The 25,348-nt window shown below is 38.9% G+C and overlaps 1 protein-coding gene across 1 annotated transcript in view; it reads right to left on the reverse strand.

The window, feature by feature from the left end:
• CNTNAP5 (contactin associated protein family member 5) overlaps positions 1-25,348 on the reverse strand; it is a 294,025-nt gene that overhangs the window by 56,493 nt on the left and 212,184 nt on the right. The window lies entirely within an intron of this gene.

Raw genomic sequence — 25,348 nt, forward strand, 5'->3', positions numbered from 1 at the left:
AGGGCTCCATATTCCCATCACAAGAATTTGGAAGCATTTCAGCTGTAAAGATGTTTGAGGTGTGATTCCAGCACCCCTTAGTCCAGTGTGCATGTGTGCGTGTGTGTGCGTGCGTGTGTGTGTGTGTGTGTGTGTGTGAAACTAGACCAAAGATCTGATCACTGAAGGAGTTTGAAAACTATTCTTGTGCCATGAATCACACTGCACAGCTCTCTGGAGCCAGCCGGTATTGGCCAAGGATTTGTTGCATGGATTCCCCAGTATGAAGTAAATTCTAGCTCTTAGATCAGGATTTTTTTTTACCTTTGAAATATATCTACAGATCAAAAATTTTCAGAAAAAACACATAGATTTGTCTCCTGCTATAGGTTTAATCCAGCTCCAGTTGAAACTAACAACAAAGTTTAAAATGCTCTCCAGGGGTAAAACCTGCAACGGCAGAGCTCCATAAAGCACTAAAACATCCTAGATTAAGGACTAAGGTAGGAGATAAGTGAGAAAAAGATTCCCTACTTAGGAATTAATTTCTCTCTGTGAAGTTATTTTCTACCTACAGCAACTCTAAGAACTATGTATCTATATAAATCAAGATAGTTTTTGTTTAAATTTCATAAGCTGTTACACATCAAATATTAAATATTAATAGTGAGATATAGTAAGCATATTGAGATATAATGAAATCCACAGATTAGCATTTTGCTAAGATTGACTTGGCCTTCCAGCTCAGATAATTTCTTTATTGACTTCTTAATCCCTAAATCAAGAAATATAATCAGCTTCACATACAGGTAAATAGCAAAAGTTAGCAAAATTGACCTATCAAGACTTTTTGATCAAAGGAGCTTAGAAAAATAAACTGAACTACTAATGTGGAAAAATGTATCAATTTACTCTTCTGTTTTGCTAACATTATTAGTAGGGAGTATGCCTTGTTATACAAAGTAAGAAAGCCTAAAATATGAAATGCAATCAAGGTTAACTGCAGAGTGCAAGGGACTAATTAAAATGAGTTTTAGATTCACTTGACAAAATGAATTCATATTTGTTTTCCTTCTAAGCTTAGGCCGCTGATCTGTAAACTCATGAAAAAAGGAAAATAAAAATAGGAAAAGTAACTCCATTTTCATGATACCAACAATTAAGACATAAGGATTTTGACCAATACCCAGTGGTACTCACTACTTACTAGAAAACCACAATTCAAGAACATCTAAGGATTCATCTTCTGAAAACGTGCATGCTCATTTTAGATCTCATATATAGTCAACACATTTCACTTATGTTTTCATTCCTTCCTTTTTAAGCTGATGTTGTTACAGAAGTTGATTGCTTTGGCCAGTGAAACAGATCTACACTATATTACTGGGAAATTACTTGATAAAGCTTAGAATAGTAATGTTTATTGAATAAAAGGGCGATTTGTCTAGCAGTTGAAATAGACATGATATAGAAGTACTTAATCTAATTTTAAAAGTGCTCATTTTGGAAAAAAATATTCAAATAAAGATAAATCCTTCAGGCTATCAGCAAATAATGGCATTCGTTAATCAAATTCAACCTGTGTTTTAGCTTCTTCTGGTAGAAATCATACTTAAGCGTAACAGTGAAATAAACAATCATTCACAGGAATTAAAAAAGAGCAATTTTGTAATGTCTTTTACAGATTCTATTGGATCTGTTTTACTGAGCAATAGCAAGGAAACACATACACATACAGATTTATGATATAGACTGGGGATACGGTGGAAGCACCACAGTTTGAGTCATTTAAAATGAAACTAAATACAGTGCTAAAAAACAGAGCATTCACTATTATAAGAAACAATCTTGGATTGTTGAAGGAATAGACTATAAAAATGAATATCTTCAAAATTTCTATTTATTAGGCATAATTCTGCCACCCCTTCTCAAGATGAGTAAATTCTTTCTCTATAACTAGTCTCTGTGAAATCAGTTGTACTGTTAAGTAAAATTATGCCCTGATTCTTCAAAACCCTTTACCCTGTGCTTAGTTTTTAGCCCATTAGAAATCACAGAGTTATTCAGCAAAGTATTTAAATCTATGGGACTTAGGAATTTTTTAAATGCTGAGGAATTACTAGAATGTATATCGCATATCGTATGGTTAAAATGTCAAAGAAATGTAATAATTCATAGAAATACCAACCAATCCATCCCTAAGTCCTTTCAGTAAAGTCTATACTATGACACTGCTACAGAGCTGGAGGATGCCTTGTACTGAAATTATGCGTCGATTAAGATTCTGTCTTCAATGCCTGTAGATTTGTTGCAATATCTTCACTTCTCTGATCATTGTATAGCATGAGCAATCCTCCTCCACCTTAAAATGGACAAATTTCCCTTCTACGATTACAGACGTTGACCATGGTGTTAACCCAGTCCCAGAAACTAGTGGTTACATAGAGTAGTAGAATTTCACTTTAAAATTTCCAAGCTAAAAATCCATTTGATAAAAAGTGCTGCTAATTCTTCATTCTGTACTTACATGGTACCTTGCAATACATTATTTAGTCAAAAATGGAAATCAAAAGCCTCCTGCACAAATAAAAGTACTATTTTCTATGCCTTTTGCTCTAGTTAGAACTGACAGAAAATTCACCTGTAATAAATTTATCATGGTTGTTTCTGTACACGATACTATGGTTCTGAAGGAGAAAACGTGGGAAAAAAACTCCAAAACAAGCAAAACAAACAAGTCTCAACTGGGTGAATCCACTAGTAAAAGTAGTAGAGACCAGTTTCTTCCAAGCAATTTCTCCCAGTATTACTCCAGCTGCCTTTGGAAGGTTTAAATTTTGATCCTCAGAAAACGTCCTTATACTTGCTACACAGCACAATAATCCTTTCTGTGATAATAGTGTCCTGGAGCCACTACAGATAGCTGTCATATTTACATCAGTTTTTACCATAATTTGATACAGTATTGAAGGGCGAAACTGAGTAGGGAGACAGTATTTTGTACCAATTCAAGTAATCCCTGCCTGTTCATAGTGCCAGGCGCATGCTGTGGAAAGCAAGGCTGCCATGGAATCACTCAGAGAGAAGAATAAGAAGTCTTATCTTCAGTCAACCATTTTGACTGTTTTTCTACCTCTCTCTACAGCCTGGTCCTCTGTGGTCTACTGGTCTCTTCAACAGCTACTGAGCAAACATAGCGGAATGCCCCAATGAGACTTTGAAAACCCAGGGGGTATACAACACCGAAGCACACAGACAAGAACTCAGTTTTCCTCCATCCTGCAAGGCCTGGAGAATGAGCTCCTTTTGGATGTCCATTCTTGAGCTGATCTCCAGTATCTGCTCTACCAATGCGCTTAACTCAACTGTTCACTGTTAGTTCTCCCTACGAAATCTGTTTTAGCAGAAGCGAAGCTGGCACAGACTGTACAGTTCATGATCACAGGGGCTGAAGGCTACAAAGCAAGTAGCAGTGAGACACATGGAAGTTGTCTCCAATGATCCTTAGAAGGAGATGGGCCTTGCGATCACATTCACCTGCAATGCACATCTGGCACTTCTGGTTGCAGGAATGGCTGTACACATATCCAGTGCCCCTCTATCAGCTTCAAGAAAAGGTCTGTCCTCGTAAATCTCCCTTGTACTGACTGCTCTCTCAGATTTTCTGTATTAGAAGCTATGGATGTTGCTAGAAATAAGAGTCATTTTTAAAGGTTTTAGGCTTGCTCATGTTTTAAATGGTAGATAATTATTCCAAAAGGAATATTTGTATATGCACTCAAAAGCCGGAGGCAGTGGGGTGGGCTGGAGAAGCAGCATATTCCAAAAGCATTTAGGAGTAAATTACTGTATATGTAAATCCAGACTGACTTCCATGGAGTCAGTTTACCTTCATACAGGCAGAAAGTCTTGCTATTAGCTTCTAATGGTTCTACAGTATGAGCTAAACCACAGTCATGCATTTTAACAATATTGTATTTAGAATATTTGTCAAAATTTGTCTATATCATTTGCCAAGTGGCTGTTGTTATTGCTGCAAACAAAAACTGATGATAGATATATAACAAGATAAACTGAATCCCGTGTTAAACTCCTCTGCTGTACAAACCTAAACTCTCTCTCCAGTAATTGCATACCGCTAATACAGACAAAGCTTCTGGGGTACCTGAGTTACCGAAACAAGTCAATTAAAGAAAGGTCTTTCCCATCATGGTAGAAAGTCAATTAATTTGCAGCTTTCTGTTGAAAAACTAAAACCATTCTGTATTGGAACAACACTCTCTTGGCAGTTTTTCTGTTCCATCTTTTTCTTCAAACTAAACTAAGCAAAGAACTGAATTTGTTGTATGTTTATACATGTATATACAAATATACACACAAAAATACATCTTACTGATAAAAAAGGCAGATTAATTCAAATCTATACTATTTTCTCTTAAATGGAAAGATACGCATATCAAGAGAGAGCGAAAACTGGAAAAATATTGATTCTAGAATAGGATAAAGCAATCAAAGCCAATTCTTCACTGCTGCACACAGACAAAAACTTAAAATATCTGTACTAACCACTTTAACAATATCAAGTCCTACAAATGGCTCACCCGATATCTTGAATGCTATGTGAAACAGGCAAATAATGACTGTTAGCACACAGTACTTTATATACATATTTACTTTTTTTTTTTTTTTAACATATGAAACTGTCAACCTGAGTCCTGAAACCAGAGACCAATCCTGAGGACAAATTTTGCTTTCAGAAAATCCATTAGTAAAAGGCTCTTGAAAAACTGGAGAAGGGGGTAAAAGAGAGAAAATAAGGGAGAAATTATGATTCAAAAATATTTCTTTTGTTTTTTTAAGTGTTTACCATGATCCTCCTCTTCCATGCTCGTGCTTTTTTCCATCATAACATTTCTCTTTTTTTAATGAGAACTTTTAGAAATTGAACTGCAGTCTAATCAACTACTACTTCTTTCCCGAGCCCTTCACTTATTCTTCTGGGCCTTTTCAGCAAGAAAAACTGATGCTTTTGGTCAAAGCATCTGCAAAAGTTTTGGTCAAAATTATGGGAACATCAGAGGAACATTCCACATTGCTAATACAAAAATTTTGATACAAAAATATTCTTAGAAGTTATTTGTTCAATGAAGAGTTTTATGGTTTAATGATGATTTACAACCTGTTTTGGTTTAAAACAGTAGCTCACACCTCAGGGAGAATACATTAATAAGACAAAGAAGTGTGAACTGAGGCACTGCTGCATTAACTTGTATACGCTTCCTCTTTTTGAGGTAGATGCTGAGAACTGAGAGTGTTTCTCTATGGTTGGCACCAGGAACTCCCTGGCTCTTCCCTGGCTGGAGGGGAACGGCATTCTTCCTCTGGGGTGCTACGTTCTCAGCACTTCACAGCTGAAACTCTAATTTTCCTCTAGATTGGTTTGTCTTGAGGAAATTTGCTTATACAGAGCAGGGAAGAAATGAAAAAAATCCAGGCACATAGTTCCTTTGAACAGTATTCGCTGCATAAGCCACTAAATCATCCAACTTGTTTTTCTCCCATACTAGTCTGCTTTCATATATGTGCACACTTGTTTTATATTTCTCCTCTTTTCAGTACAGCAGTAACAACCATTTAATACCCATTCCTTTGTATCTCAAATCTCCCCCATGGCAATTGTGGAATTAGGTCTTATTATCCTTTTTTTTTCTTTAAACCCACATACCACTGCCCTAATTTTCAGAGATGATAAATACAACTGCATTGGAAATCGCGCTTGCTCAAAGATCGCAGCAAGACAGACTCTAATTCTATACTGAACAGCAACACTGCTAGCTAGTGTATTTAAGATTCCCACTGAATGTGATTTTAATTTCTGGCCAGATTCTGTAATCCCTATTTAGAGCAGGTATCTTATACAGAAGTACTTCTTTTAATTCCAGGAACTACTACCCAGATAAATGTTATTTCATGCAATAGTCACAGAGTCTGTCCCTAATTTTAAAATTATTTTGTTACATGTTGTTAACATGAAGAAGAAAAAAAAGGCTGTAGTGTGCTGACATTTTCTTTCTCATTATTCAGGTTTGCTCCCCAGATGCTGCAGTATAGAGAAAGAAACTGCTTAAAAAAAGGAAAGAAAACAAAACAAAGTGCAGAAGCATTTGCCTGCATCTCTCTCCCGTAAACAGAGAGCCTGCATCTCCCTCTAGCTGTTAACAGTGTGGTCCACTCTTCCTAGAGCTGTTAACATATCGTAACCTCAGACTATAATGGCCAGAAAGAAAGTAAATAAACATGAGACCTTTGCTTCTTCTAGATTTGATAGAAGGCTGATGAGCAGAGCTGATGAGCTGCAATGACAGAGATGGACCATCCTAAACTTACAGTACTTCAGTAAAAGCAAAAGCATCATCATCACTTTGAGAGACAAACTTGGAGATGGGCGCTAAAGAATTCAGCTCCAAAGACTTTTGCATGCTGAAGAAGATTGAAACTACATGCAGAATAAAATCTTATGCCTGGGGAACACTTCTGTTGAAGGCCAAAGATGACTGAAAATATTGTGAATACTTGCATTTTCCTCTGCTAGCTCAGGCTGGGCTGTTTTCCTCAATAAATTTCTGGCCAAGTGACAAGATTTTTGAAAGATCCAAGTGGGACTCTAGCCAGCAAGAGGAACTATGGAAACAGTTGAAGGCATACAGGTTAGGAAGAAAAAACAATAAAAAAACCTAAAAATAAAAATGTAGAGATTTCTGCTCATAGGGATATATGTAAAAGCAGTCAAACCATCAGCTTTGAATCCTCAGTTTTGCTGAAGTTGGACTGGAGATCCCCACTCTGTTGAAACAAAGCATTTTACCTTGCTTCCTTTATCTCCCACATTTCAACTCAGCTTCACGTTGGACGTGTTTCCCTTGCTTCTCCTTTTTCTCTTCCTAATTTTGCTTTTCCTGTCCCATTTTCTCCATTTAATCTGTTTCCCTCAAGTAAGTTCACATCAACAAACCCTGCATTGTCTTAACAGATAGGTCCATGACATCAGCATACATCTTGCCTCATCCTCACTCGGTGCTGGGACAAGATCTGCCTTCACATCATCCTTGTTAGTGGCCTAGACTCAATGGGAAGTGAATAATGACCGAAAGTAAGCCACAGCAGGCTCCAGCAAGACCTTGCCTGGGCCACCTGGGCAGCAAGTCCTGTTCAGCAGAAGTAGTTTGGGGTTTTTTCCCTATGTCATAGGTGCAGCCAGTAAGAACAATGAACATAACATGATGCCATCGTCTGTTGTCCCCACACTGCTCATTCAACTCTTGTGTCTTTATTCTCAGCCTCTTGTACCAGGAATATTTTATTCATTTCAACTATAAGAACATCACTTGCGCTGTAGTAACGTGCCCAGGACAATGGTTGTTTATTTTTAAATAGGTGTTCTCCATAATCACAAAAATAATCAGTGAGAGTAAATAGTAGCTTGTGCTGAGTTAATGTTTTAATAAAAAAAAAAAAAAAACACAGAAGATAAACCCGGACCATGATGTTCCAGTTCTTATGAGAATGCCAAGTGGTACTGAAGGATCACATAAAATAAAGACTCGGCATTCTCCATATTTGCAGCAGAACAATGCTCCTTGATGACTCCTGAAGAAGACTGCAGCTACTAATGCAGGTTGGTCCCTCGACTTCCTACTGAAGCTTTACCCTCATTAGCTGATGAGCTCACAGCTTGAGGTAACCCGGTTTTAGAACACTATGTACCACACGAATTGGGAAGAAGCACAGAAGCAATAAGTGAGTTTGTGAGTTTAGATAGATCATATGCTCTTCATAACAGCTTTTTTAGCTTTTCTTTTCTTTTTTTAAAGATTTCTTAATGGAGATGAAAAGGCTATAGAGTACGGAGACACTACTGAACTAACACACCTTTATAAACTACTGGAAGGTGAGAAAAGAGGCGAGGAGCAGTTGATCACAGTAGCTTTTGCTCTTAAATGCTAAGTCATCCCAGAGAAAAACAATTTCAGAGCCCTGAAATGCGCTGCATGCATGGGAGGAGGGGAGCACATTTGAAGGGTCAAAGACTACAGTCCCACAAACTTTAAACCAATCATTTCATTACAACAAAATTTAATATTCAGCTATTATTGATGAGGAGGCTGAGGTAAGAAAACAATTTTTACAGAACTGTAAAAATTACATTACAAGCAGCTATCCCAGGAAAGACCGTCAGAAGGAAGCGCATTACAGCTCATTTATTCACTACTGCTGGAGAACGATTTTCTAGGGATAGTAAAAATAGACGTAGCTCCAGTGAAATCAAGGTAGCTATACTGATTTGTACCAGCTGAGGATGAGGCCATCTGAGCTATAACAATTTCTTAAATAAACTCTATGGCTGCCCTTGGAACAGACAAAAGTACTATTTGCAGGTATGCAGAGATGGAAATAAAGGCCTGAAGGATCTGCTTTTAGAGGGGAAAATAGGGGAAAATAATAATATGTTTGAACTATTTTTTTCTTGAAACAACCACACTGACAGCTCAAGCTCTCAGGCTAGGGAATGTACAGAGAGTGGCAGTGACCCTTCTGGCAGCACTTCACACCTAGTGCACTTAATGTGGTGGAACAGTGGAGCTGTACAGCACAGCCCTCCAATTTGCACAGCTCCCAGTTTCATGCACGAGCATGTGTCTGTCAGCCTGAGGCCTCCACCCAGAAGGCCCACAAAACCCCAGATCTATAGCTTGGCCTAATGGAAGTCAGGAAGCATAATTCAGAGCAGGTTACCAGGTTTCTGGACACAAGTTAACTGGAGGAAACTGGAGTGGAATTAATACAAAATTTAATCTAGTGCTTGCAGGAATCTGTGGAAGGTTTGCTGGACCACACCCACAGCAAACAGCAATTTGAGAGACTAGAAAAAGAAAATAGATTAAATAGTGACATTTGGAACGTTTAATAGTAGACCATTAAGTTAAAGAAAAATATGCTGTAGAGAATAGTCTTTGCTCAGTCCTTTGGGAGAAACTGCATATACTAATGACAGTTCTTCTCCCTCCATTTATTTTGGAAAGTGGCTGAGTAAAAATGGAATTACCTTACTCAACCGAACTGTTTCCAGTATAAGCAGTTTTAACTCCCAACATTAATAACGACAAAACTATCCGTATTATTACTTCTTTTTTCCTCCTGCTAACATTGCACCAACACAGTCACTAGTGACTGAAATGGGTTGTCTTCTGATTTCATCACTCCCCCACAGGAAACAGGTTAATTTTGTTCCTGTTGTACTTGTGATGACAGCCTATAGGAATAATAGAAACTAGACTTCAGCACAGAGAGTCCTTACTAGCGATATTGATTCATGAAACAACAAGAACATACCTTGTCTTTCAGTTCCCAGGTTGATGCCACGAGGCTGACAGAGAATAACATCTATTTGCACAGAGAAAATCTGATCAGAATGTCATTGAAACAATGTCATTTCCACAGAGTTTCTTTTTGGAGCGTAACCACAAACTGATTCCTATAAGTGGCTGATAACTACTGACTTTCATAGCTTAGACTGATCTTGAAAAAATCAGAAAATATCATCAACAAATATGCTGAATTTCTGAACTAGAATAAAAATGGAAAAACATTTCTAATAGAACATAAATTAGGAGAGGTAATAACACTGTTATGTTATTATTGTTGATCACTTTGAAGCTGCAATCGCTAATTAAATAAATGAGAGCATTTTCTTAAAACGGATGATAGCATTCCCAGATATTATTGGCATAGTACTTCTATTTTGGAAAGAATTCTTTGGAAAATGAGATATGAACATCCAACATCACCTGCAACATCAGTTTGGGCAAATAAGCATCTTTGGTAGGAGGGAAATCTGGTATTGTTCCCCATACAGCTTTATATAAAAATAAGAGCTAAAAAAAAAAAGTTGTTTATTTAGATTTATATTAAACAGCTGAAAAAGTCCCTGTGCACAGCTTGTAATATGTTTGCTGTACTCTAAAAGGCAAGTGTTGTAAATAAAAAGAAATAAAACCAACACCCTGAAGAGTATAGAGAATAATCCAGGTGCATTTACTAGTCTTATACTAATCATGAGCCTACACCTTCCATCTCAAAAGCTAGAAAAGAGATGGGATTTACTACATGCTTTGGAGGTCAATAGATTTAAGCTACATCACAGCAAGAGTCAATGAATGGATGCCAAATTTCAGAGGCCCTTGGCAGACACTGCTTTGAGCTCTGGCGTTGCTCCCTCTACTTGGTCCCACTCTGACTAACATGTTTGTGGCGGTGGTTTAGCTATTCAAAGAATTATTCAAATATGCACAGAAGGTAACATGAGGAATGAAAACCTCCTGCCCATGCTAGCGGGGGATAGTCAAGACAAGTGATCAGAGAGCTTTGAAACACAGTTTAAACCATGGAGGCATAGCTTTCCCATGGCTGCTGAAGACAACTCTCATCCCTTGGAAAAGCGAGGACAGCGAGAAATCCCTGATACCATCCTAACCCAATTCTGTTTGGTTCTGCCCTGCCAGTGCTATAATAAGAAGGTAGTAAAAGAGTCAGTGCTATCTTGGCATAATGCAGGCGCACCAGGAACTAAGGCTTTGAAAATGAGTTATTTATGTTCAGAAGTAACATGAAAAGAGGCTACATGGAGACAGAAGATTCTTTTGGCCTCTGTTCCTTGTTACGGTCCTGTAGGAAGTTGTTCATATGGAGGCCAGTGAGGTGGCCCTATGGTAGAGCTTCAGTAGAAGTGTTTCCAGAAGACGGATGGAAATTCTCCAGAATAGTTCATGGACGTGAAGGTAATAACAAACCTTGTGTGAGACTCAAAATGACACTGGGGCTTGGTTGGCCACTAAGGAAGAAGCTATTCCTGTTACAACAGAGATGCAGAAGCTGCTTTGGGACACTTCTCTTTTCCCTGATGGTCCTCTAGCTGCCAGCTATGCAGTGTTGCAGCCAAATATCCTAATGACCAGTCTGCCTTCTACAATTAAGCAATGGACTTCAGGGGCCAAAAGTGAGCCTGAATGAGTTAAAAAAAAAAAAAAAAAAAAACACAAAACACCCACTCTCAGCCTCTCCTACTCCTCTGTCACATCCCTGCTGAACTGAAATCCCACAGGGTCAGTTAAACTGGGTTGTTTACTTTTTGCTCCCAGAACATGTTGGTTAGCAAAAGATGTCACTCAGTTGTACCTACAGTGATCATAAGAGTACTCATCTGGACGCCCAGCACAGCAACAGGAGAAAGTCATGAAACCAGTTGCGAGTGCTTTACCAAAGATCCTCATCAAGCTGCATCCCAGTACCTCTGAGAGGCTAGAAGCATTACTGCAACTCATTAAACTTCTTTATAGTCTGACATGCTACAACACATTACAGAGTAATGGTAAATAAATAACTGCCTATTTGACGCTGCTTACAACTGCTGAACAATTCTGCTTTCCTCAGTGTTATAGTTAATGTCAGCAGCTAATGCCTTAAGTGGTGGAATTGGAAACTCGACTACAATAACAAATGCAGGTAGTTTCAACTTAAGGATATACCCAAACTATAGCATGGCATGGGTTTAGCTGTCCCCTTCTCAGGCTGCAATTACACTTCTGTTGGTCAGAGCAGCAGGGGCATCATTTGTCATCCTGAGGAAAGCTGGAGTGCTGTGAAACTGGGCAGTTTGGAAAAATGCAGCTGTAGCAGAACATATGTATAGGCAAGACCATGAAATGAACTGGCTCCAAGCCAGCATGTAAGGAGAAAAACAAGAGAATATAAATGAAAAAATTCATAGAATGCTGTACTCAAAAGATGCTCCTATTGATATATCCTGACCAGCTTTAAAGGTCAAGATGACAACAATCTGTCTTCTCTGTGGAGCAGTTTAATCGATTTGCAGCTATTTTTTCTTCATCCTCTTAACAATGAGTTTACAACTTTCAAAAATACCTTCTGTTTAGTTTTTACTATTTAATTGGTCACAGGTTCCTGTATATCTCTCTATAGAACCATAGCAAACAGAAGGATATATACATGGGTGTATATGCATTCATGCACAGACCATACTGGACAGCATACGAACTGCTCAGCTGTGCTCCAAGGCTTTACTGTCACTAACAGATTATTATTCAGCTCAAGAGATAGTTTTCTGCTCCTGGAGCAGAAGAAAAAACTCAGTTGTAGCTCTACCACTGTAGCGAAGACTAGAATAGGCAGAGGGTGCAGAATAGTGACATCCACACAACCACAAGAGGCCACAAATCTCTTTTTTCGTAACATATGCACAAGGGGATCAAGTCACTCCACTCTTACCCGGGCGGAGACAGACTGAAGGTTGCACTACCCATCAGTGACAGCGGGGAACGATAACACCCGCAACGTTCCTGCTCTCCTTCCCCTTTTCCCCAAGTCGCAAAGCTGAATTGAACAAAGTGGAGACTTCCCTGCCGCACACACACACTTCAGAGAGGGGCTGCATATTTCAGCTGCCTTAGGAAACGTAGCAGCATATGACCGATTTCAAAGTGTTATCCACAAACTTAACAGTTTTCACTTTTTGCTCTCAGTAAAAGGCCAGGGCATTTTGTTCCAACCTGGCAGCAGATGGTCTGGCCTCTTTTATTTATTTCTCGTCAGGGCTGGAGGAGAGCCATTGATTCTGGAGAGAACTCCAGCTATCACATTACTTGTGAGGATCATATAGGTTGCAATGAGCATATCAAATATATTTTATTTCATTTTCTTCTCATGAAATACACAGTCAACAAGGTCACAGTCCTTATTTTCACAATATTTAATCTTGTATTCATTCCATCTAATTTCCAGCACTCAGCTGAGAGGACTACGTCCATATTTAACAGTGAGAGGAAGAGCCATCCTCAGAGCCATTTAGCCAACCTGTGAGCTAAATGAAATAAGAAATCAGATCTTCATGCATAAGGTAACTTTTTACCGTAGGACTTTAATCACAGCTGACGAAAGGTAAACAGTCCTCTTGATCAGGACTGTGAAACAAAATCTCACAAGATGATCATGTACATCACCATCTTTCCTTCCAACAGTAAGACTCCTTAACTGAATGCACCTTTACAAGAAAAGTACAACCTACTGCAAATCCTGTCTACTCCTGGTTTCAAGAGATGTAGACCTCTCTCTTATGTAGTGATATTTGGGTGGGAATAATACAACCTTTCTAAAAACAGCTCCTTTCTAAAAGCTGCATAGGATTTTGGTAAGATATACATTAACACATGGCTTCAGAGTTATCCAACAGCTATGCAAAAAGTAACTGGGCTCAGTCATTTCTTTTTTTAACTTTCTTCAGCCTTTGCCTGCTTTCTTTCCAAAGCACAAAGCCCCACATAGCCAGGGGTCAGAGGAAATAAGGTCATAAAAAAAATAAGATCAGACAAGAGGCATATTTTAGTGCCAGTCCCAGATCAAAGACAATGGAAATCCTTGAGGGACAAACTACTTTTAAAAATATATGGGAGCTCCTCCCTCCAGCCTCTTCCTTCTGTACATATGGCTGTATACCTGTGTACACCTCCACAAAGGAAGCTTTTCCATTCAGATTTGCAGTTAGAAATTAAGAAATATATGTTACACATTCATGACTATAATACACGCCTAAAGGTTATGCTTTTTCCTCACATTTGAAGATCACAACAAATGCACAGGCAAACATTACCCTGATGTATGTTTCATTATCGAACAGACTGCAGGAACAATCGGCAATATGCAATCTCTTGTAAAGCAAAGTGTCAACTGTTTCTCTCTTCTCAGTATTGCTTTTTTTTCACCCTCTCTTATCCTCAGACAAACACTGCATTTGGTGATGTTGGGGTTGTGCTGTTTATTCTTTTCCTCTCACCTCCAGCAGATGAAGATAAAGTGCAGATGCCCAGAGATTCGGGTAGGACATAGTTGTATCATGCTGTAAATTCAGGCATACAGAAAACTGATGGAATGGCTAACGTGTGTAGAGGACACAACCCCCAAATACAGGAAGAAAAGTATTTGTCTGAATTTGGCTTTCTTTTCCTTTCTATGTTGTGACTAGAGGTTTTAAGCGTACAGCTTTACTTTTAAATAAAATACACAGATGACTCTCAAACAGCTGGCCTACTTAACACTACCATGTAAACATCTGTTCACATTCATGCATGCAAATAAGTACATCAACTAGTAAGTCTCCCAGGCTCAGATTAGTCTTTATCAAGTCTTCCCAGAAATCACTGGGGTAGAGGCCAACAACTGTGTGAATGGGAAGGAAAGGGAACTCTTTAACCTTTTTTTTTGAGAACCGGTTCTGGGAGAAAAGCTGGATGATTCAGAATATCAAAACTCACAACTCCCACGTTTTCTGTTTTTCAGTGTATTTGTTTAATGGAAGCGTTCTCTCCTGTCTCTTTGTGGTTGCTTTATACTTTATCACATATTTTAGCAGCTTGTTACATAAACTGATGTTGTGTCAAATATTTATTCCCCTTTACTCAAACTGCCTTTTTTCAAAGTGCCAAGGATCCCAAGCCTGCTCCTGCTGAACTAAATGTGATCCTTGACATTGACTTGAACGGAAACAGGATTAGGCCGGCTGTACGCTTCATTAGATATGCAATTCTATAGCACCCTCTAAAATTCTGCTGAACTTTCCCTTTCAAGCAAATAAAGCAGGTAAACTCAAAGGCCATGAAATGTCACTGTTACATTTAGACACTTAAACTGAGGTACCTGATGAATTAGCCATCTTCTTGCCAGGCATCTTAGAAAACTGCAGCCCTCAAGGGAATTCCTTTGGCCGTTACCACTTATTGCAAAGTCAAAGAGAGAAAGCTAAGGTTATTGTTTTGCCTGTGGAATCAAAATATGCTGAGAGAGCACGTTATTCCCCAGACTTTCAGGTTTATTGCATTTCTAATTCACACCTAAGGTCACCATATGTCAAGTGAGTATGTATTCTGTTTCCATAGCTAGTGCCATCATTTTAGCTCTAATGCTAAATAGTCTTAGATTGGAACAATACCGTCTTTGAAATAGCATGATTTAGTGCTTATAGTAGAAGTCTGGGCTTCTGAGTAAGGCACAGGATAGAAAAGTAGATGTTCTAGTAGCACCTTTAGGTTGGTCAGAGACCATCCAAAGTGATGCAAGTTACTCAATCTCTCTGCACCTTTATTTTCACATCAAAAGAAACAAAGAACTAAAAGCTCCGAGCAAACAAAATAAACAAAGCTAGCGCAGCAACAACTGTTTTTTCTCCATTGAGAGGGTCTAATGGAATGGATCAGTCTTTGATTAAATTTCATTCAGCTTTCAGGTGTGAAAACCACCAAGAGGTGGTTTGAAATCAGTTATTGTGGCCCGATAAGAAAAGGCCACAACGATCACACTTTCTTCTGCATAATGTGTTAATTATGGATTTGACCATACAATTGTCATTTCTTGTCATTTAACTAGTTTTACAGTTAAGCAGCCATAATTGTCCTTTGGGTGTTATCTTAAATACATTAAGAAAGAAACTGAATGCTTTCACCACATTATAGCTGAGACAGTTTTTCAAAGCTAATTTCTATGTCTGTGAATTATTCATAATACACTTCAAACAGGCTCTTCCGGATAAGGTAATTGACCTTGTCTGCATGAAGCACCTACTACCTTGCCTTGGGATAATTAAATCTATGATGTGGTCCATTATTTAAAAGTAATGTCTTTTCATTAGGTTAGGCAATATATTATCACTCAGCTAGTCACCTAATTCAGCATTTAGCACGTTCAAGTTTTCCCTGTTTTGCCATGGGTTACACTCATCACAGAAATGTCTCACATTAAATAGCATGGAACAACAGTAAGATGGCATTCTCCTGATTAATGGAAGCAGCATTTAGAGGACTGAAATTTCAAGATCTACCTCTGCAGCTGCAACTTTGATTAGCTATGTCTTATTTTTGTGGGTGAAAAAAATAAGTGTTTCTATACAGTAAAATCTAGTGTCAGGTCAATACTCAGGTCCAATTAATGTTCCAGATAACAGCTGCTATGCAAACTCATGTATTGTTCAGTGAAAACAAGTATGTGCTGTTGAAAGGTATGCTAAAAAAACCTATATTGATATTGTGATCTGAACTAGCTCACATACTTCTACACACTTTTATTTTGCTGTGCAGAGAAACCCGTGGCTGGCCTGCCATCCAGGGTGCAATTAGTAACGCTGCTGCTGCTCAAGCTAGCTATTTGCCATTTCAGTCTTCTCATTGAACCCATAACTGACTGCTAGGACTCAACCCTCTGTTGCGTATTCCTTCAAAAGATGCTGCTCAGTGAAGACCATAGTAACTTGATTTTTTTGGAAGTGCATGGACTGAAACCTACTGAGAGAGAACATTAAACAGTTGAGCATCCAAGTTTCTCTTGTGCTCCCACTATTTTGAACCACTTCAGCAGAATAAAGCAGCTCTGAATCTATTTTAGGCAGTCACTGACAAAGTCCTCCTGCATGGGTAGATTCGTGAGTGGCACAGTGATTTGAAGAAGCTTCTGCATCAATTTTTTTTTCCGGCTGAAAGAGGTGGCCAGAGATAGTGTTCTAATTTATATTGCACCACTCCAGCAACCAGGGCTAAAGATGCTTCTCCATCCCCTCTACTTAAATTGTACAGGATATTCCTGTCTGTTCCATTATAGGAACACAGAACTGCCTTTTTCTATCAATCAGTGCTGAAGTGTTTAACCTCTGATCGCTAATACTGCATTAACGAGCTCTAGAGAAACTTATTCATCACTCTGCTTTATGTATGAGTATTTTTACAATGTTTCTATAGTTTGTCATTTGTTTTATACTAAAGAGGAATTTTGCAAAAGATGCAATAAATAAGGAGTTAATCCACAATTCTGTTGGCATAAATGAGCATAAGTATAATGAATCCAATGGAGCTGATCCTGCATTTCTTTGAGCTTTTTATTTTTTTTTCAGTTGAATCATTCAATATCGTAGCTTCTCTTGAACCACCCATTAGCAGAATGTTATGATTATGTTAGCTATTTTCACAGCTTTTTCACTCTTGTTATACAAACACAGTTTAGCCTATGAACTCTTTATCTTGAATAGGCATTGTTTGAGTAGTCACTTAAAATTATGAAGCATTGTTTTAGAGCAGAAACAAAAACAAGGGCATCAAAAAGATTTCAAGGTGGCAGCGTGAATATTTACAGTAAAGACCTTTGACTGAATTCCTATTTGCATGAATATTCAGGAACAATCTGTTCATGTCTCAGGAACATTTTTGCAGACACAAGAATCTCAGCAGTACTGTCCAGAATAACATTAAAAAAAGGATTATGAAAATTATCAAAGTGAAATTGAAATGAAATTCCAGTAGGATAGGAAAGAAATAGCTGTCATTTATCATTTTCCTTCAGCTAAAATAAACTAGCCAAGGAAAGTATTGTTTTAAGAAAGATTACTTGCAAGTGGGCTGTCTCCTAAACCATATTTCATAACAGTCAGCTGCCTTCTTTTGTGTAACCACAGTTGCGTACTACACATTGATAGCTCCTGTCACTGTATTACAGTTATGTTTACCCATTAGCTTTTGCGCCACAACCCAACGACTACAATATTATAATGGGTCTAATGGTCTGTTTCACTTTGTTCATTTACCTATTAATTTTGGCAATGGCATATTTCATGGAACATAAATTCCATCCTTTGAAAACATGACAACCTGCAGTACAATATGGTCAGAGAGATTTTGGAGCTTTGTAGAGAAGTAAAATGAATTGTCCAGGGTGGTGTTTCAGAAAGAACATACCTCCCTCTGGAGGCATCGGTTGTAGATAAGGTGATTACTTCAGCAGTAATAGGATGGAATTATTCACGCAATAAAATTCTGCCTCTATTAAGTAGGTACTTCTAATGTTCTGCAGATTGACTGGTGTCCCTAGCCTGTCTCACAGAGGCAGTAAACAAAAACGCAACACTGAATTGCTTTGCCTGAATCTGGAACGTAAGTGTCCACTGGGAAGGAAGGGACCTACAAAGCAAACACAGCCTTGGATCTGGCAGCTGCTGGAAACAAGACTTGGAAATAGGCCTTGAAAAACGCTCGTTGCCTGGAGGACCCCACTCAGTTCAGCTACCAATGTTAAAATGGCAAAACGGACAAGCTCAAACTAACTTTTCATAACCAGTGAGGAAGCCAAAGGCAGCTGAAACAGGAGACACTACTTTAAAAGGAGTCAACTTGCCCGAGGATCCCATCCTCTGCTGTAACCTTAGTGTTTAGCAATGAGGATGGCTCTGTAGGGAACAATCTGTAAACTCCCCCATCAAAGGCCACCAAAATAGTTTCATCTGGAAAAAAGCTGGGTGACTCTGCTTGAAAGCACTGTGGCAACGGGAGGTAAACAAAAGCTAGGGCACATAAAGCCTCTAACTCAGTGGGGAAAAGAGTAACTGAAAAAAGCCTTTGTCCTGCACTAAGACTGAGAAGAGTCCATGTAACCGAATAAGACAATTACAGTTAACTTTTACTTTCTTCTCATTGTAGCCTATCTGCACATAAATATGTACATATCTCTCAATATGCAAACTCATACTTTCTCAAGATGGCAGTATGCTGTATCTGTAAGAGTAGATACTTTTACAGATCATACTGACTATTTGAATCAGCAGCCAAAATAAAAGGTCATGTTTAAGACAAACCTACCATGTAATTGATGTTATCTTTTCTTCAGAACTACTTTTCAGATCTCTCTTCATTTTTGAAAACACCCGACCATTGGCTTGGATTCATCAGTACAACAAACCTGTCAGACCTGAATTAGGTTCAGTAATAGAAAATTGAGAAAAAGCACAACCGGGAATCATTATCATCTTCTCTTTTCTATCAACAAATGCCACTGCCAACGTTTTGATTTCATTAAATGACACAGCCTGAATAAAAAGAAGAATAGAAAATGGCTACTGATTGCTGACTAAGCTATTGGGAGCACTTTTCATGCACTATTAATGTTAATATACTGGAATCACTAGATGCTGTAAATTAGACATGTCATTTTAAACTTTTTAGGCAAACCAAAGATATAGAGAAAGGGGAACGTGGAATTAAGTATCCTGGATAAAGAAACAGGCGGCACATGAAGCAGACAGGAAACCATATGAAAAAAATTTAGCACAGCTACAACTAGTGGGAAGCGTGCATAGATCGAGGAAAGCCTGATTGGTACTGATGGTGTTCAATTAAGCTTAGGATTAACACTTTTTTATTTTGTTTCCTATGTTGAGGAGACAGACGTTTATCTCTTACGGTAAGAGAATGTATGTATTTGCATCTTGTTTTAGCCCAAATTAAGATCCTCCTCCTAGTACTAGGACCCTTGGAGAGAGCAGGCCAATATAGCACTCTCTAACCTCTATTGATTTTAGCGGGCTTTACATATGAACCCTAACCTGGTTTTCTACAGAAATGAGGCATAGGGGATCATGTTACATTAATGTTTGTGCACATGTGTATGACCATTCCTTCAGATTATATTACGGACCACTTGCCAATTTCAAGTACATTTGACAGATAAATTCAATCCTACAAGTTAAATGAGTCTCCAAAGTAGAAAACAAAGATCCCCCTAGTACCCAGGCTGATGAAAAGTTTGCAGTGCAGATTCAGTCCTTACTACATACCAGAGAATCTGTGCAGGAGCTCAACTCCGAAGCACAGAACTATTGGGAAAAAAGCCTAATTGAATGATGTTTTAGCAAAAGTAAACCAAGAAACAATGTTCTAAACCGCCAAAAAAGAAAGTAGCACAGAATAAATAAGAGGCTGCTTGGCTGGAGAGGATGCAGCTCACAAGGCAGAAGCATGAGAACATACCATGTTTGATCAGTTCAAACAGAGACAGTTGTCTAAAGTGAACTGGAAATATCACCTTTGGTTGTTTATCTCTCTGCTTGGAAGAATGTGGATATCTAGTTTGGGCTCAATTGCTGCAGCAAAGCAAAACACTAACACTGCCTAGGAGATGAAGAGGGAGAAATTTGGATGCTTGAGACTGGCGATACTATTCTTGGGCTACAGTGCAGAATCACAGCCTTTCCCTCCTTTGCTGTCTGAATATGCCAAACACATCCCTTGTAGTGTGATAGGCCCATAGTCATTCACAGATCAAGCCTTCCTTGCTGAACCGTCATTTTGACCCTACTGGTTTTCAGGAACTGCGTGCATTAATTGGTTCACTGGGAATAATAAGAAAAAAATTCTCTGAAGGACAATGTGTTCATTCTACCACTAGCAGCAGAAGAGCAAGGTACAAGAGACAGTTATATAAAACTCACACTCAGACTGCAAGATTTCAGAGATGCAGATCTGGGAAGAAACAAATGCTTTTTATGGTTCTTTTTTTTATGGCTGGACAAACTTGGCCATGGGTTTTAAGGTGGTACTTTCAAAACTGACCTGAAAAGATCTAATTGCCTATACTGATGTCAGGAAAAATCAGCAACAACAGCCTCATGCCTCCGTTTTTCTCTCTGTTAAATGGAGGTAAGAAAACTACCTTTAGAGGAGGACTGCATAGATTATTGTTTAAACTTTGTAAATACTAATGTAAAACAGGGAGGAAAAAAAAAAAGAATTGATAAATTTGGGGGAACAAGGAAAAAGTTTCAGACTTCTCAGTTTTCTTCTGAGACTTCTGAGTTCTGCTCTTGATAACAAAGGAATAAGGCCCTTAATGTTGCTTTGAGTCCTGGACAGCTCAGGCTGGAACAGCCCTTGGCTAAACCAGTCTCATTAATGTCTGAGCCTTCCTCCTATCAGAGAGGTTTGGAACAAGTTCAAGCTTGAAAGATTTTTCATTTTTGTTCTCAGTTTTCCCAGCCTAGCAAATATTACAAAAGCCTCTCCAAGGAAAGGTTTAGAAGGCTTGTTTTCTTTCAGGTCAACATGTCTTTTTGGCTACTTGTCAAGTTTCAGTCAGATCTGATCCTCCTCCAAATCAGTCGGGGGTGGGGGGGGGGGGGATTAAATTCTGCATTGCTTTTAGATGCTTCTGGGGTTGGGGAGAGGGGGAGGAGATACAGAACTTGTCTCCCTTTAAAGATCTGGAGACATTTTTTCCACGCATGCTTGCTTACTCTTTTTTTTTGTTTGTTTTAAATCAAAGAGAGAGACACTTAGAAGAGCTATGTTTATGATCCCCTTTATGTTAGGTTTATGTTAGGTGGTTTGCATAAGCAAAACATTGAAGTCAATACTCTTAGAGAAGGCTCTTTTTCCAATGCTATTTGTATACCAAGCACAAAGTAGTTCGAAAATACAGCCTTCATTTGATCCTCATTGTTTTATTTCCCCTATCCCTGCCTTCAAACTTTCAAAAAGAGAAAATAAATTTCCCATAGGCCATCTTCACACCAGGGGTAAAATTCCTGGACTTAGGAGCAATGAATCTAGTCCTAATCCAAACTATCCATAGTAAAAATTGGACTATGTGCTTTCATTTTATTTTTTCCTAATTAGACTATATAATTAAATTATTCTATTGCTCATTCCTTGTAAACCCTCATACCATCTCTGTCTTCCTGGAGAGGTCAGAGCAATTAAAGGAAGATCAAAGCATATGAGTTCTGCCCCATTCACTTGCTCCATCCCATCTGACTTGCAGTTAAGAGCCTTGCTTTGCACAAACTCATTTCCCAGATCAAAAATGGGAGTCAAACGAATCCAACAGATGCATAGAACTGAGAGATTACAACCCAGAATGCTTTGCTGTCCTTAAAGAAAGTGTAGACAGAAATGCAAATTACCATTACTGTACTCACATGGCATCACCATAGATGAGGACAGCTCAGAGAACACTCACGCCACTGTGATTTATATCTTCCATACTCCGGAATGGGAAAATGTCACTCCACGCACGGAGGCAAATTTGAAGGGAAAATTGGTTTAATGTTAGTAAGACAGTTTGGCTTTAATGGAGCCCACGATGCTCAAAGTAGGACAGCTGAATGAAGCAGACAAATGGGAGTGATGAGAACACACTCCCCGCTGGGGCCCTGATGAGGGAGCAGGTACACTTTTTTGCTCAGGCAACAGTACTGCTCTCTCAAACGGTGGACAGGTCACTGACATAGCTAATGACCCATCACTATAACGAGCAATAGATTACCTGTTTGTTTCCAACTGCCATTATTTATTCGTTGCTAACAGTATGCCGAGTACTGCAAATTAAAAAAGACTATCACTGCTCATGATTAGGGAATGCTAGCTGGGATAGGCTGAAAAGATTGCATATTTCTTTCTTTCTTCACATTTCCTGTATGAATAGTTACATGATTGGGTCTCTTGGGTCAGAGGTGTCATTAGGACAGATTTGGTTCTGGCATACTTGCGTATTTCATGAACTATCCAATCCCAAACTCTTATTCTGACAGTAGAACTCCCCGAACGCAAGATTTCTTCATTGCTGTGCTATAAGCACTTATGCCATCACATTGGTTTCATAGGTTGAATGAAAGGTACCATTAACTTTATCCCAAATCAGAAGTTCTTTAGGAAGAAAAGTCCCAACCTAACGGATTACAGACGTTAAGCAAACATATGTCTTCCAGTACGAGTTCATAGCACTGATCTTCTTACAGCACTGCCAATAACAGCTCACAATGACTCTAAGTATTCCTTCAACAAGTCACATAGCTCTCAGACCGTGGCAAAGAAATTTTACACAGACCAGGGATTACATGTATCCACTCCACTTCCATCTGACTGATGGAAAGCTTTCCTAGGCCACTACCTCTTGAAAAGTAAAAAGAAAAAGGAAAATATGCAAAAATGGCAGAGGTATTTTTGCACAACTGATGGATCACAACAAGGGGAAGCTGCAAGACTGACTAGTCAGTATGCGCAGTAAGACTCTGAACATACTTCTCTGCAAATGTCCTCATTAATTTTAATGCCCACAATACTCCAAGAAAAAGTGGAGCACTTCTTACCCCATCGTTTGGCCTATAACAGAGATAATATTCCAGTTTTCAAAATCTATGCAACTTTCATTTAAATCAATGAAATTACGTCTTTCTCTGATCTAGACCCAAATAACTTGCCTAGAGTGACACAGAAAAACTGTCAGAGTAGGCATTAAAACTCAAGTCTTCCAGACTCCAAGCTAAAAATCTAACATCTAGGTACACACTTCATTTATCTGCCCTATATGTCTTCATTAATATCCTTGATACAAGCTTCTTCTGTATTACAAGAGGTACTTTCCATGACAGTTAAACACATTGCAGTTATTCAACTTGGACCAAAAAATTCATTCTCTATCTAAACACCAAGAAGCCTCCCATTAAAAAAAAAATAGAGTTGCAATTCCAGAATTACTCCTTAGGCTTCAAAAAACATCATTCAAGGGAAAAAAAAAATGAAAAAGAGAGAGAAAGAGACATTTAACCTGGGTTTCAAGAAGAGAGTGCACACTTTGTTCCTGCTGGGTTAGAAGGTATCCTGGATTTCTTCCAGGGTCTTTCTCGTTGCTTGCTCTCTTGGCTGCATTGCAGACTCAGAAAAGTACAACAGAACAAGAGGAGTTCATTCATTCATTCCTTGGCAGCTATAGCACACTTTACCCCACTGTAAGTCATAAGGGATCATATATGGGGATGGAGGGAAAGTGTCACAAATCAAGATAATGATATTTCCATTACTCACAGATGCATGAATGCTAGACACCAAGTTACCTTTCCCATGCAGCAGGTTTCTTATTCTGCTCAGACCACCTGTTTTTGAATCAGCTGCACACTGCTAACAATATAGCATCTTTCAAAATAGTCCCTACATACACAGGACTTACAAACCTCCATGTTACATTATTACAGTGAATTCTGTTCAAAAGTCTCTACATATAGCACAGACTGTCTAAAACGGTGCTTGAGAGAAGCTGTTAGCACTGCCACTTCAGGGAGGAGGGAGAGAAGGTGAGGCAGTGGAATTGCAGATGGCTGGTCAATCAGCCACAAGGAGAAGATCCTAATTACCCAGGAATAATTACACCATACAATTTACACCTGCCACCCATCCACCACTGTCCTTAAAATGAGCCACTTTTTGAGTGTGGACTGCCCTGTCCAACATTGTCTTGTACGATAACAAACAGTCTCTGGGTAATGCAATAACAGTTTGAAATAACTGGAATGATAAAATGGAAATTATATTTGTAAGGAATAGAATAATAGTGGGCAAAGACCCAAAGGTAAATGACTGCTTGTTATAGGTCATTTTATATCACCTCATGGTGCATCTGTGTAAAAAACTTTGGGAGCTCAGAACCTACACTCCTTTCTCCTCAAAGATTTATACTGCTCTAGAAAGTGGTATGCCCACCACATAAAACCTTGGTGCAATTGCATCTGAAACACTATGGGTCACTTCCAATCTCTATATCTCAAGAAAAAAATAGTGGAACTAGAGAAGGTTCAGAGAAGGGCAACTAAAAAGATTATAAAAACAGTGGATAGGATAAATGAAGAACTGTGATTCACCACATCCTGCAGTACCAAAACTAAAAGGACCAGGAAATGGCACAAACTCTAACATTCCTACTAGAGCAATTCTGGATGCTGGGAATGTGCTGCGGGTGTGCTTAAGGCACCTTGTATGTTCTCCCTAAACTGTAACTCTCCAGCTGCCACTGTTAACAGCGGGACCCTCAGTGAGAGGGACCAGTGGTCGGACCCAGCTGGACATTTCTCAGCATCTTATGCTCTTACATCACTAGAGGTCTCATATGGAAGGAGGCAACATGGATAAAAAGCTCTAGCAACACTACAGTTCAAAGAGAAAACACCATTGTACTATCTCAGCAGCAAGAATTAAGTCTAAACCGCAGTCTACATTCAGAGAAATTAGGACACACTCCCCGCTGCCAGGCAGTACTACATCTTCTTCCCCAGCCTGGTAATGGAGGTGCAAAACGCAAACGCAGTGAGTTACAGACGAGGTCAAATGCCTGTGTCTGGTATACAAGTCACCAAGCTGGGTAAAGCGCATGGCGTAGTTTTGCACTGAGAAATAGCTCTCATTGGGTGGGAGAGGAGGGGGTGGAAGCCCTGTGTGCAAATCCAACAGTGCATAGGTGAAGTTCAGGGAAGAGGTATGTACTTTAGCATGGGCATTTGAAATCAAAACTTGAAGTGACATGGTGCAGGAATTCTACTGGAAAGAGAAAAATATAAGCACGAATAAAGAAAAAAAAACCCCAGACTTTCTTGTTTCTTTGATTTTGCTCTTGGACTGATCTTTTCTCAGTCCCTGCCTACACAAATGTACTATGAGCTTGACAGACT

This window comes from Struthio camelus, chromosome 6 (genome assembly GCF_040807025.1).
Source record: "Struthio camelus isolate bStrCam1 chromosome 6, bStrCam1.hap1, whole genome shotgun sequence".
NCBI classification, from domain to species: Eukaryota; Metazoa; Chordata; class Aves; order Struthioniformes; family Struthionidae; genus Struthio; species Struthio camelus.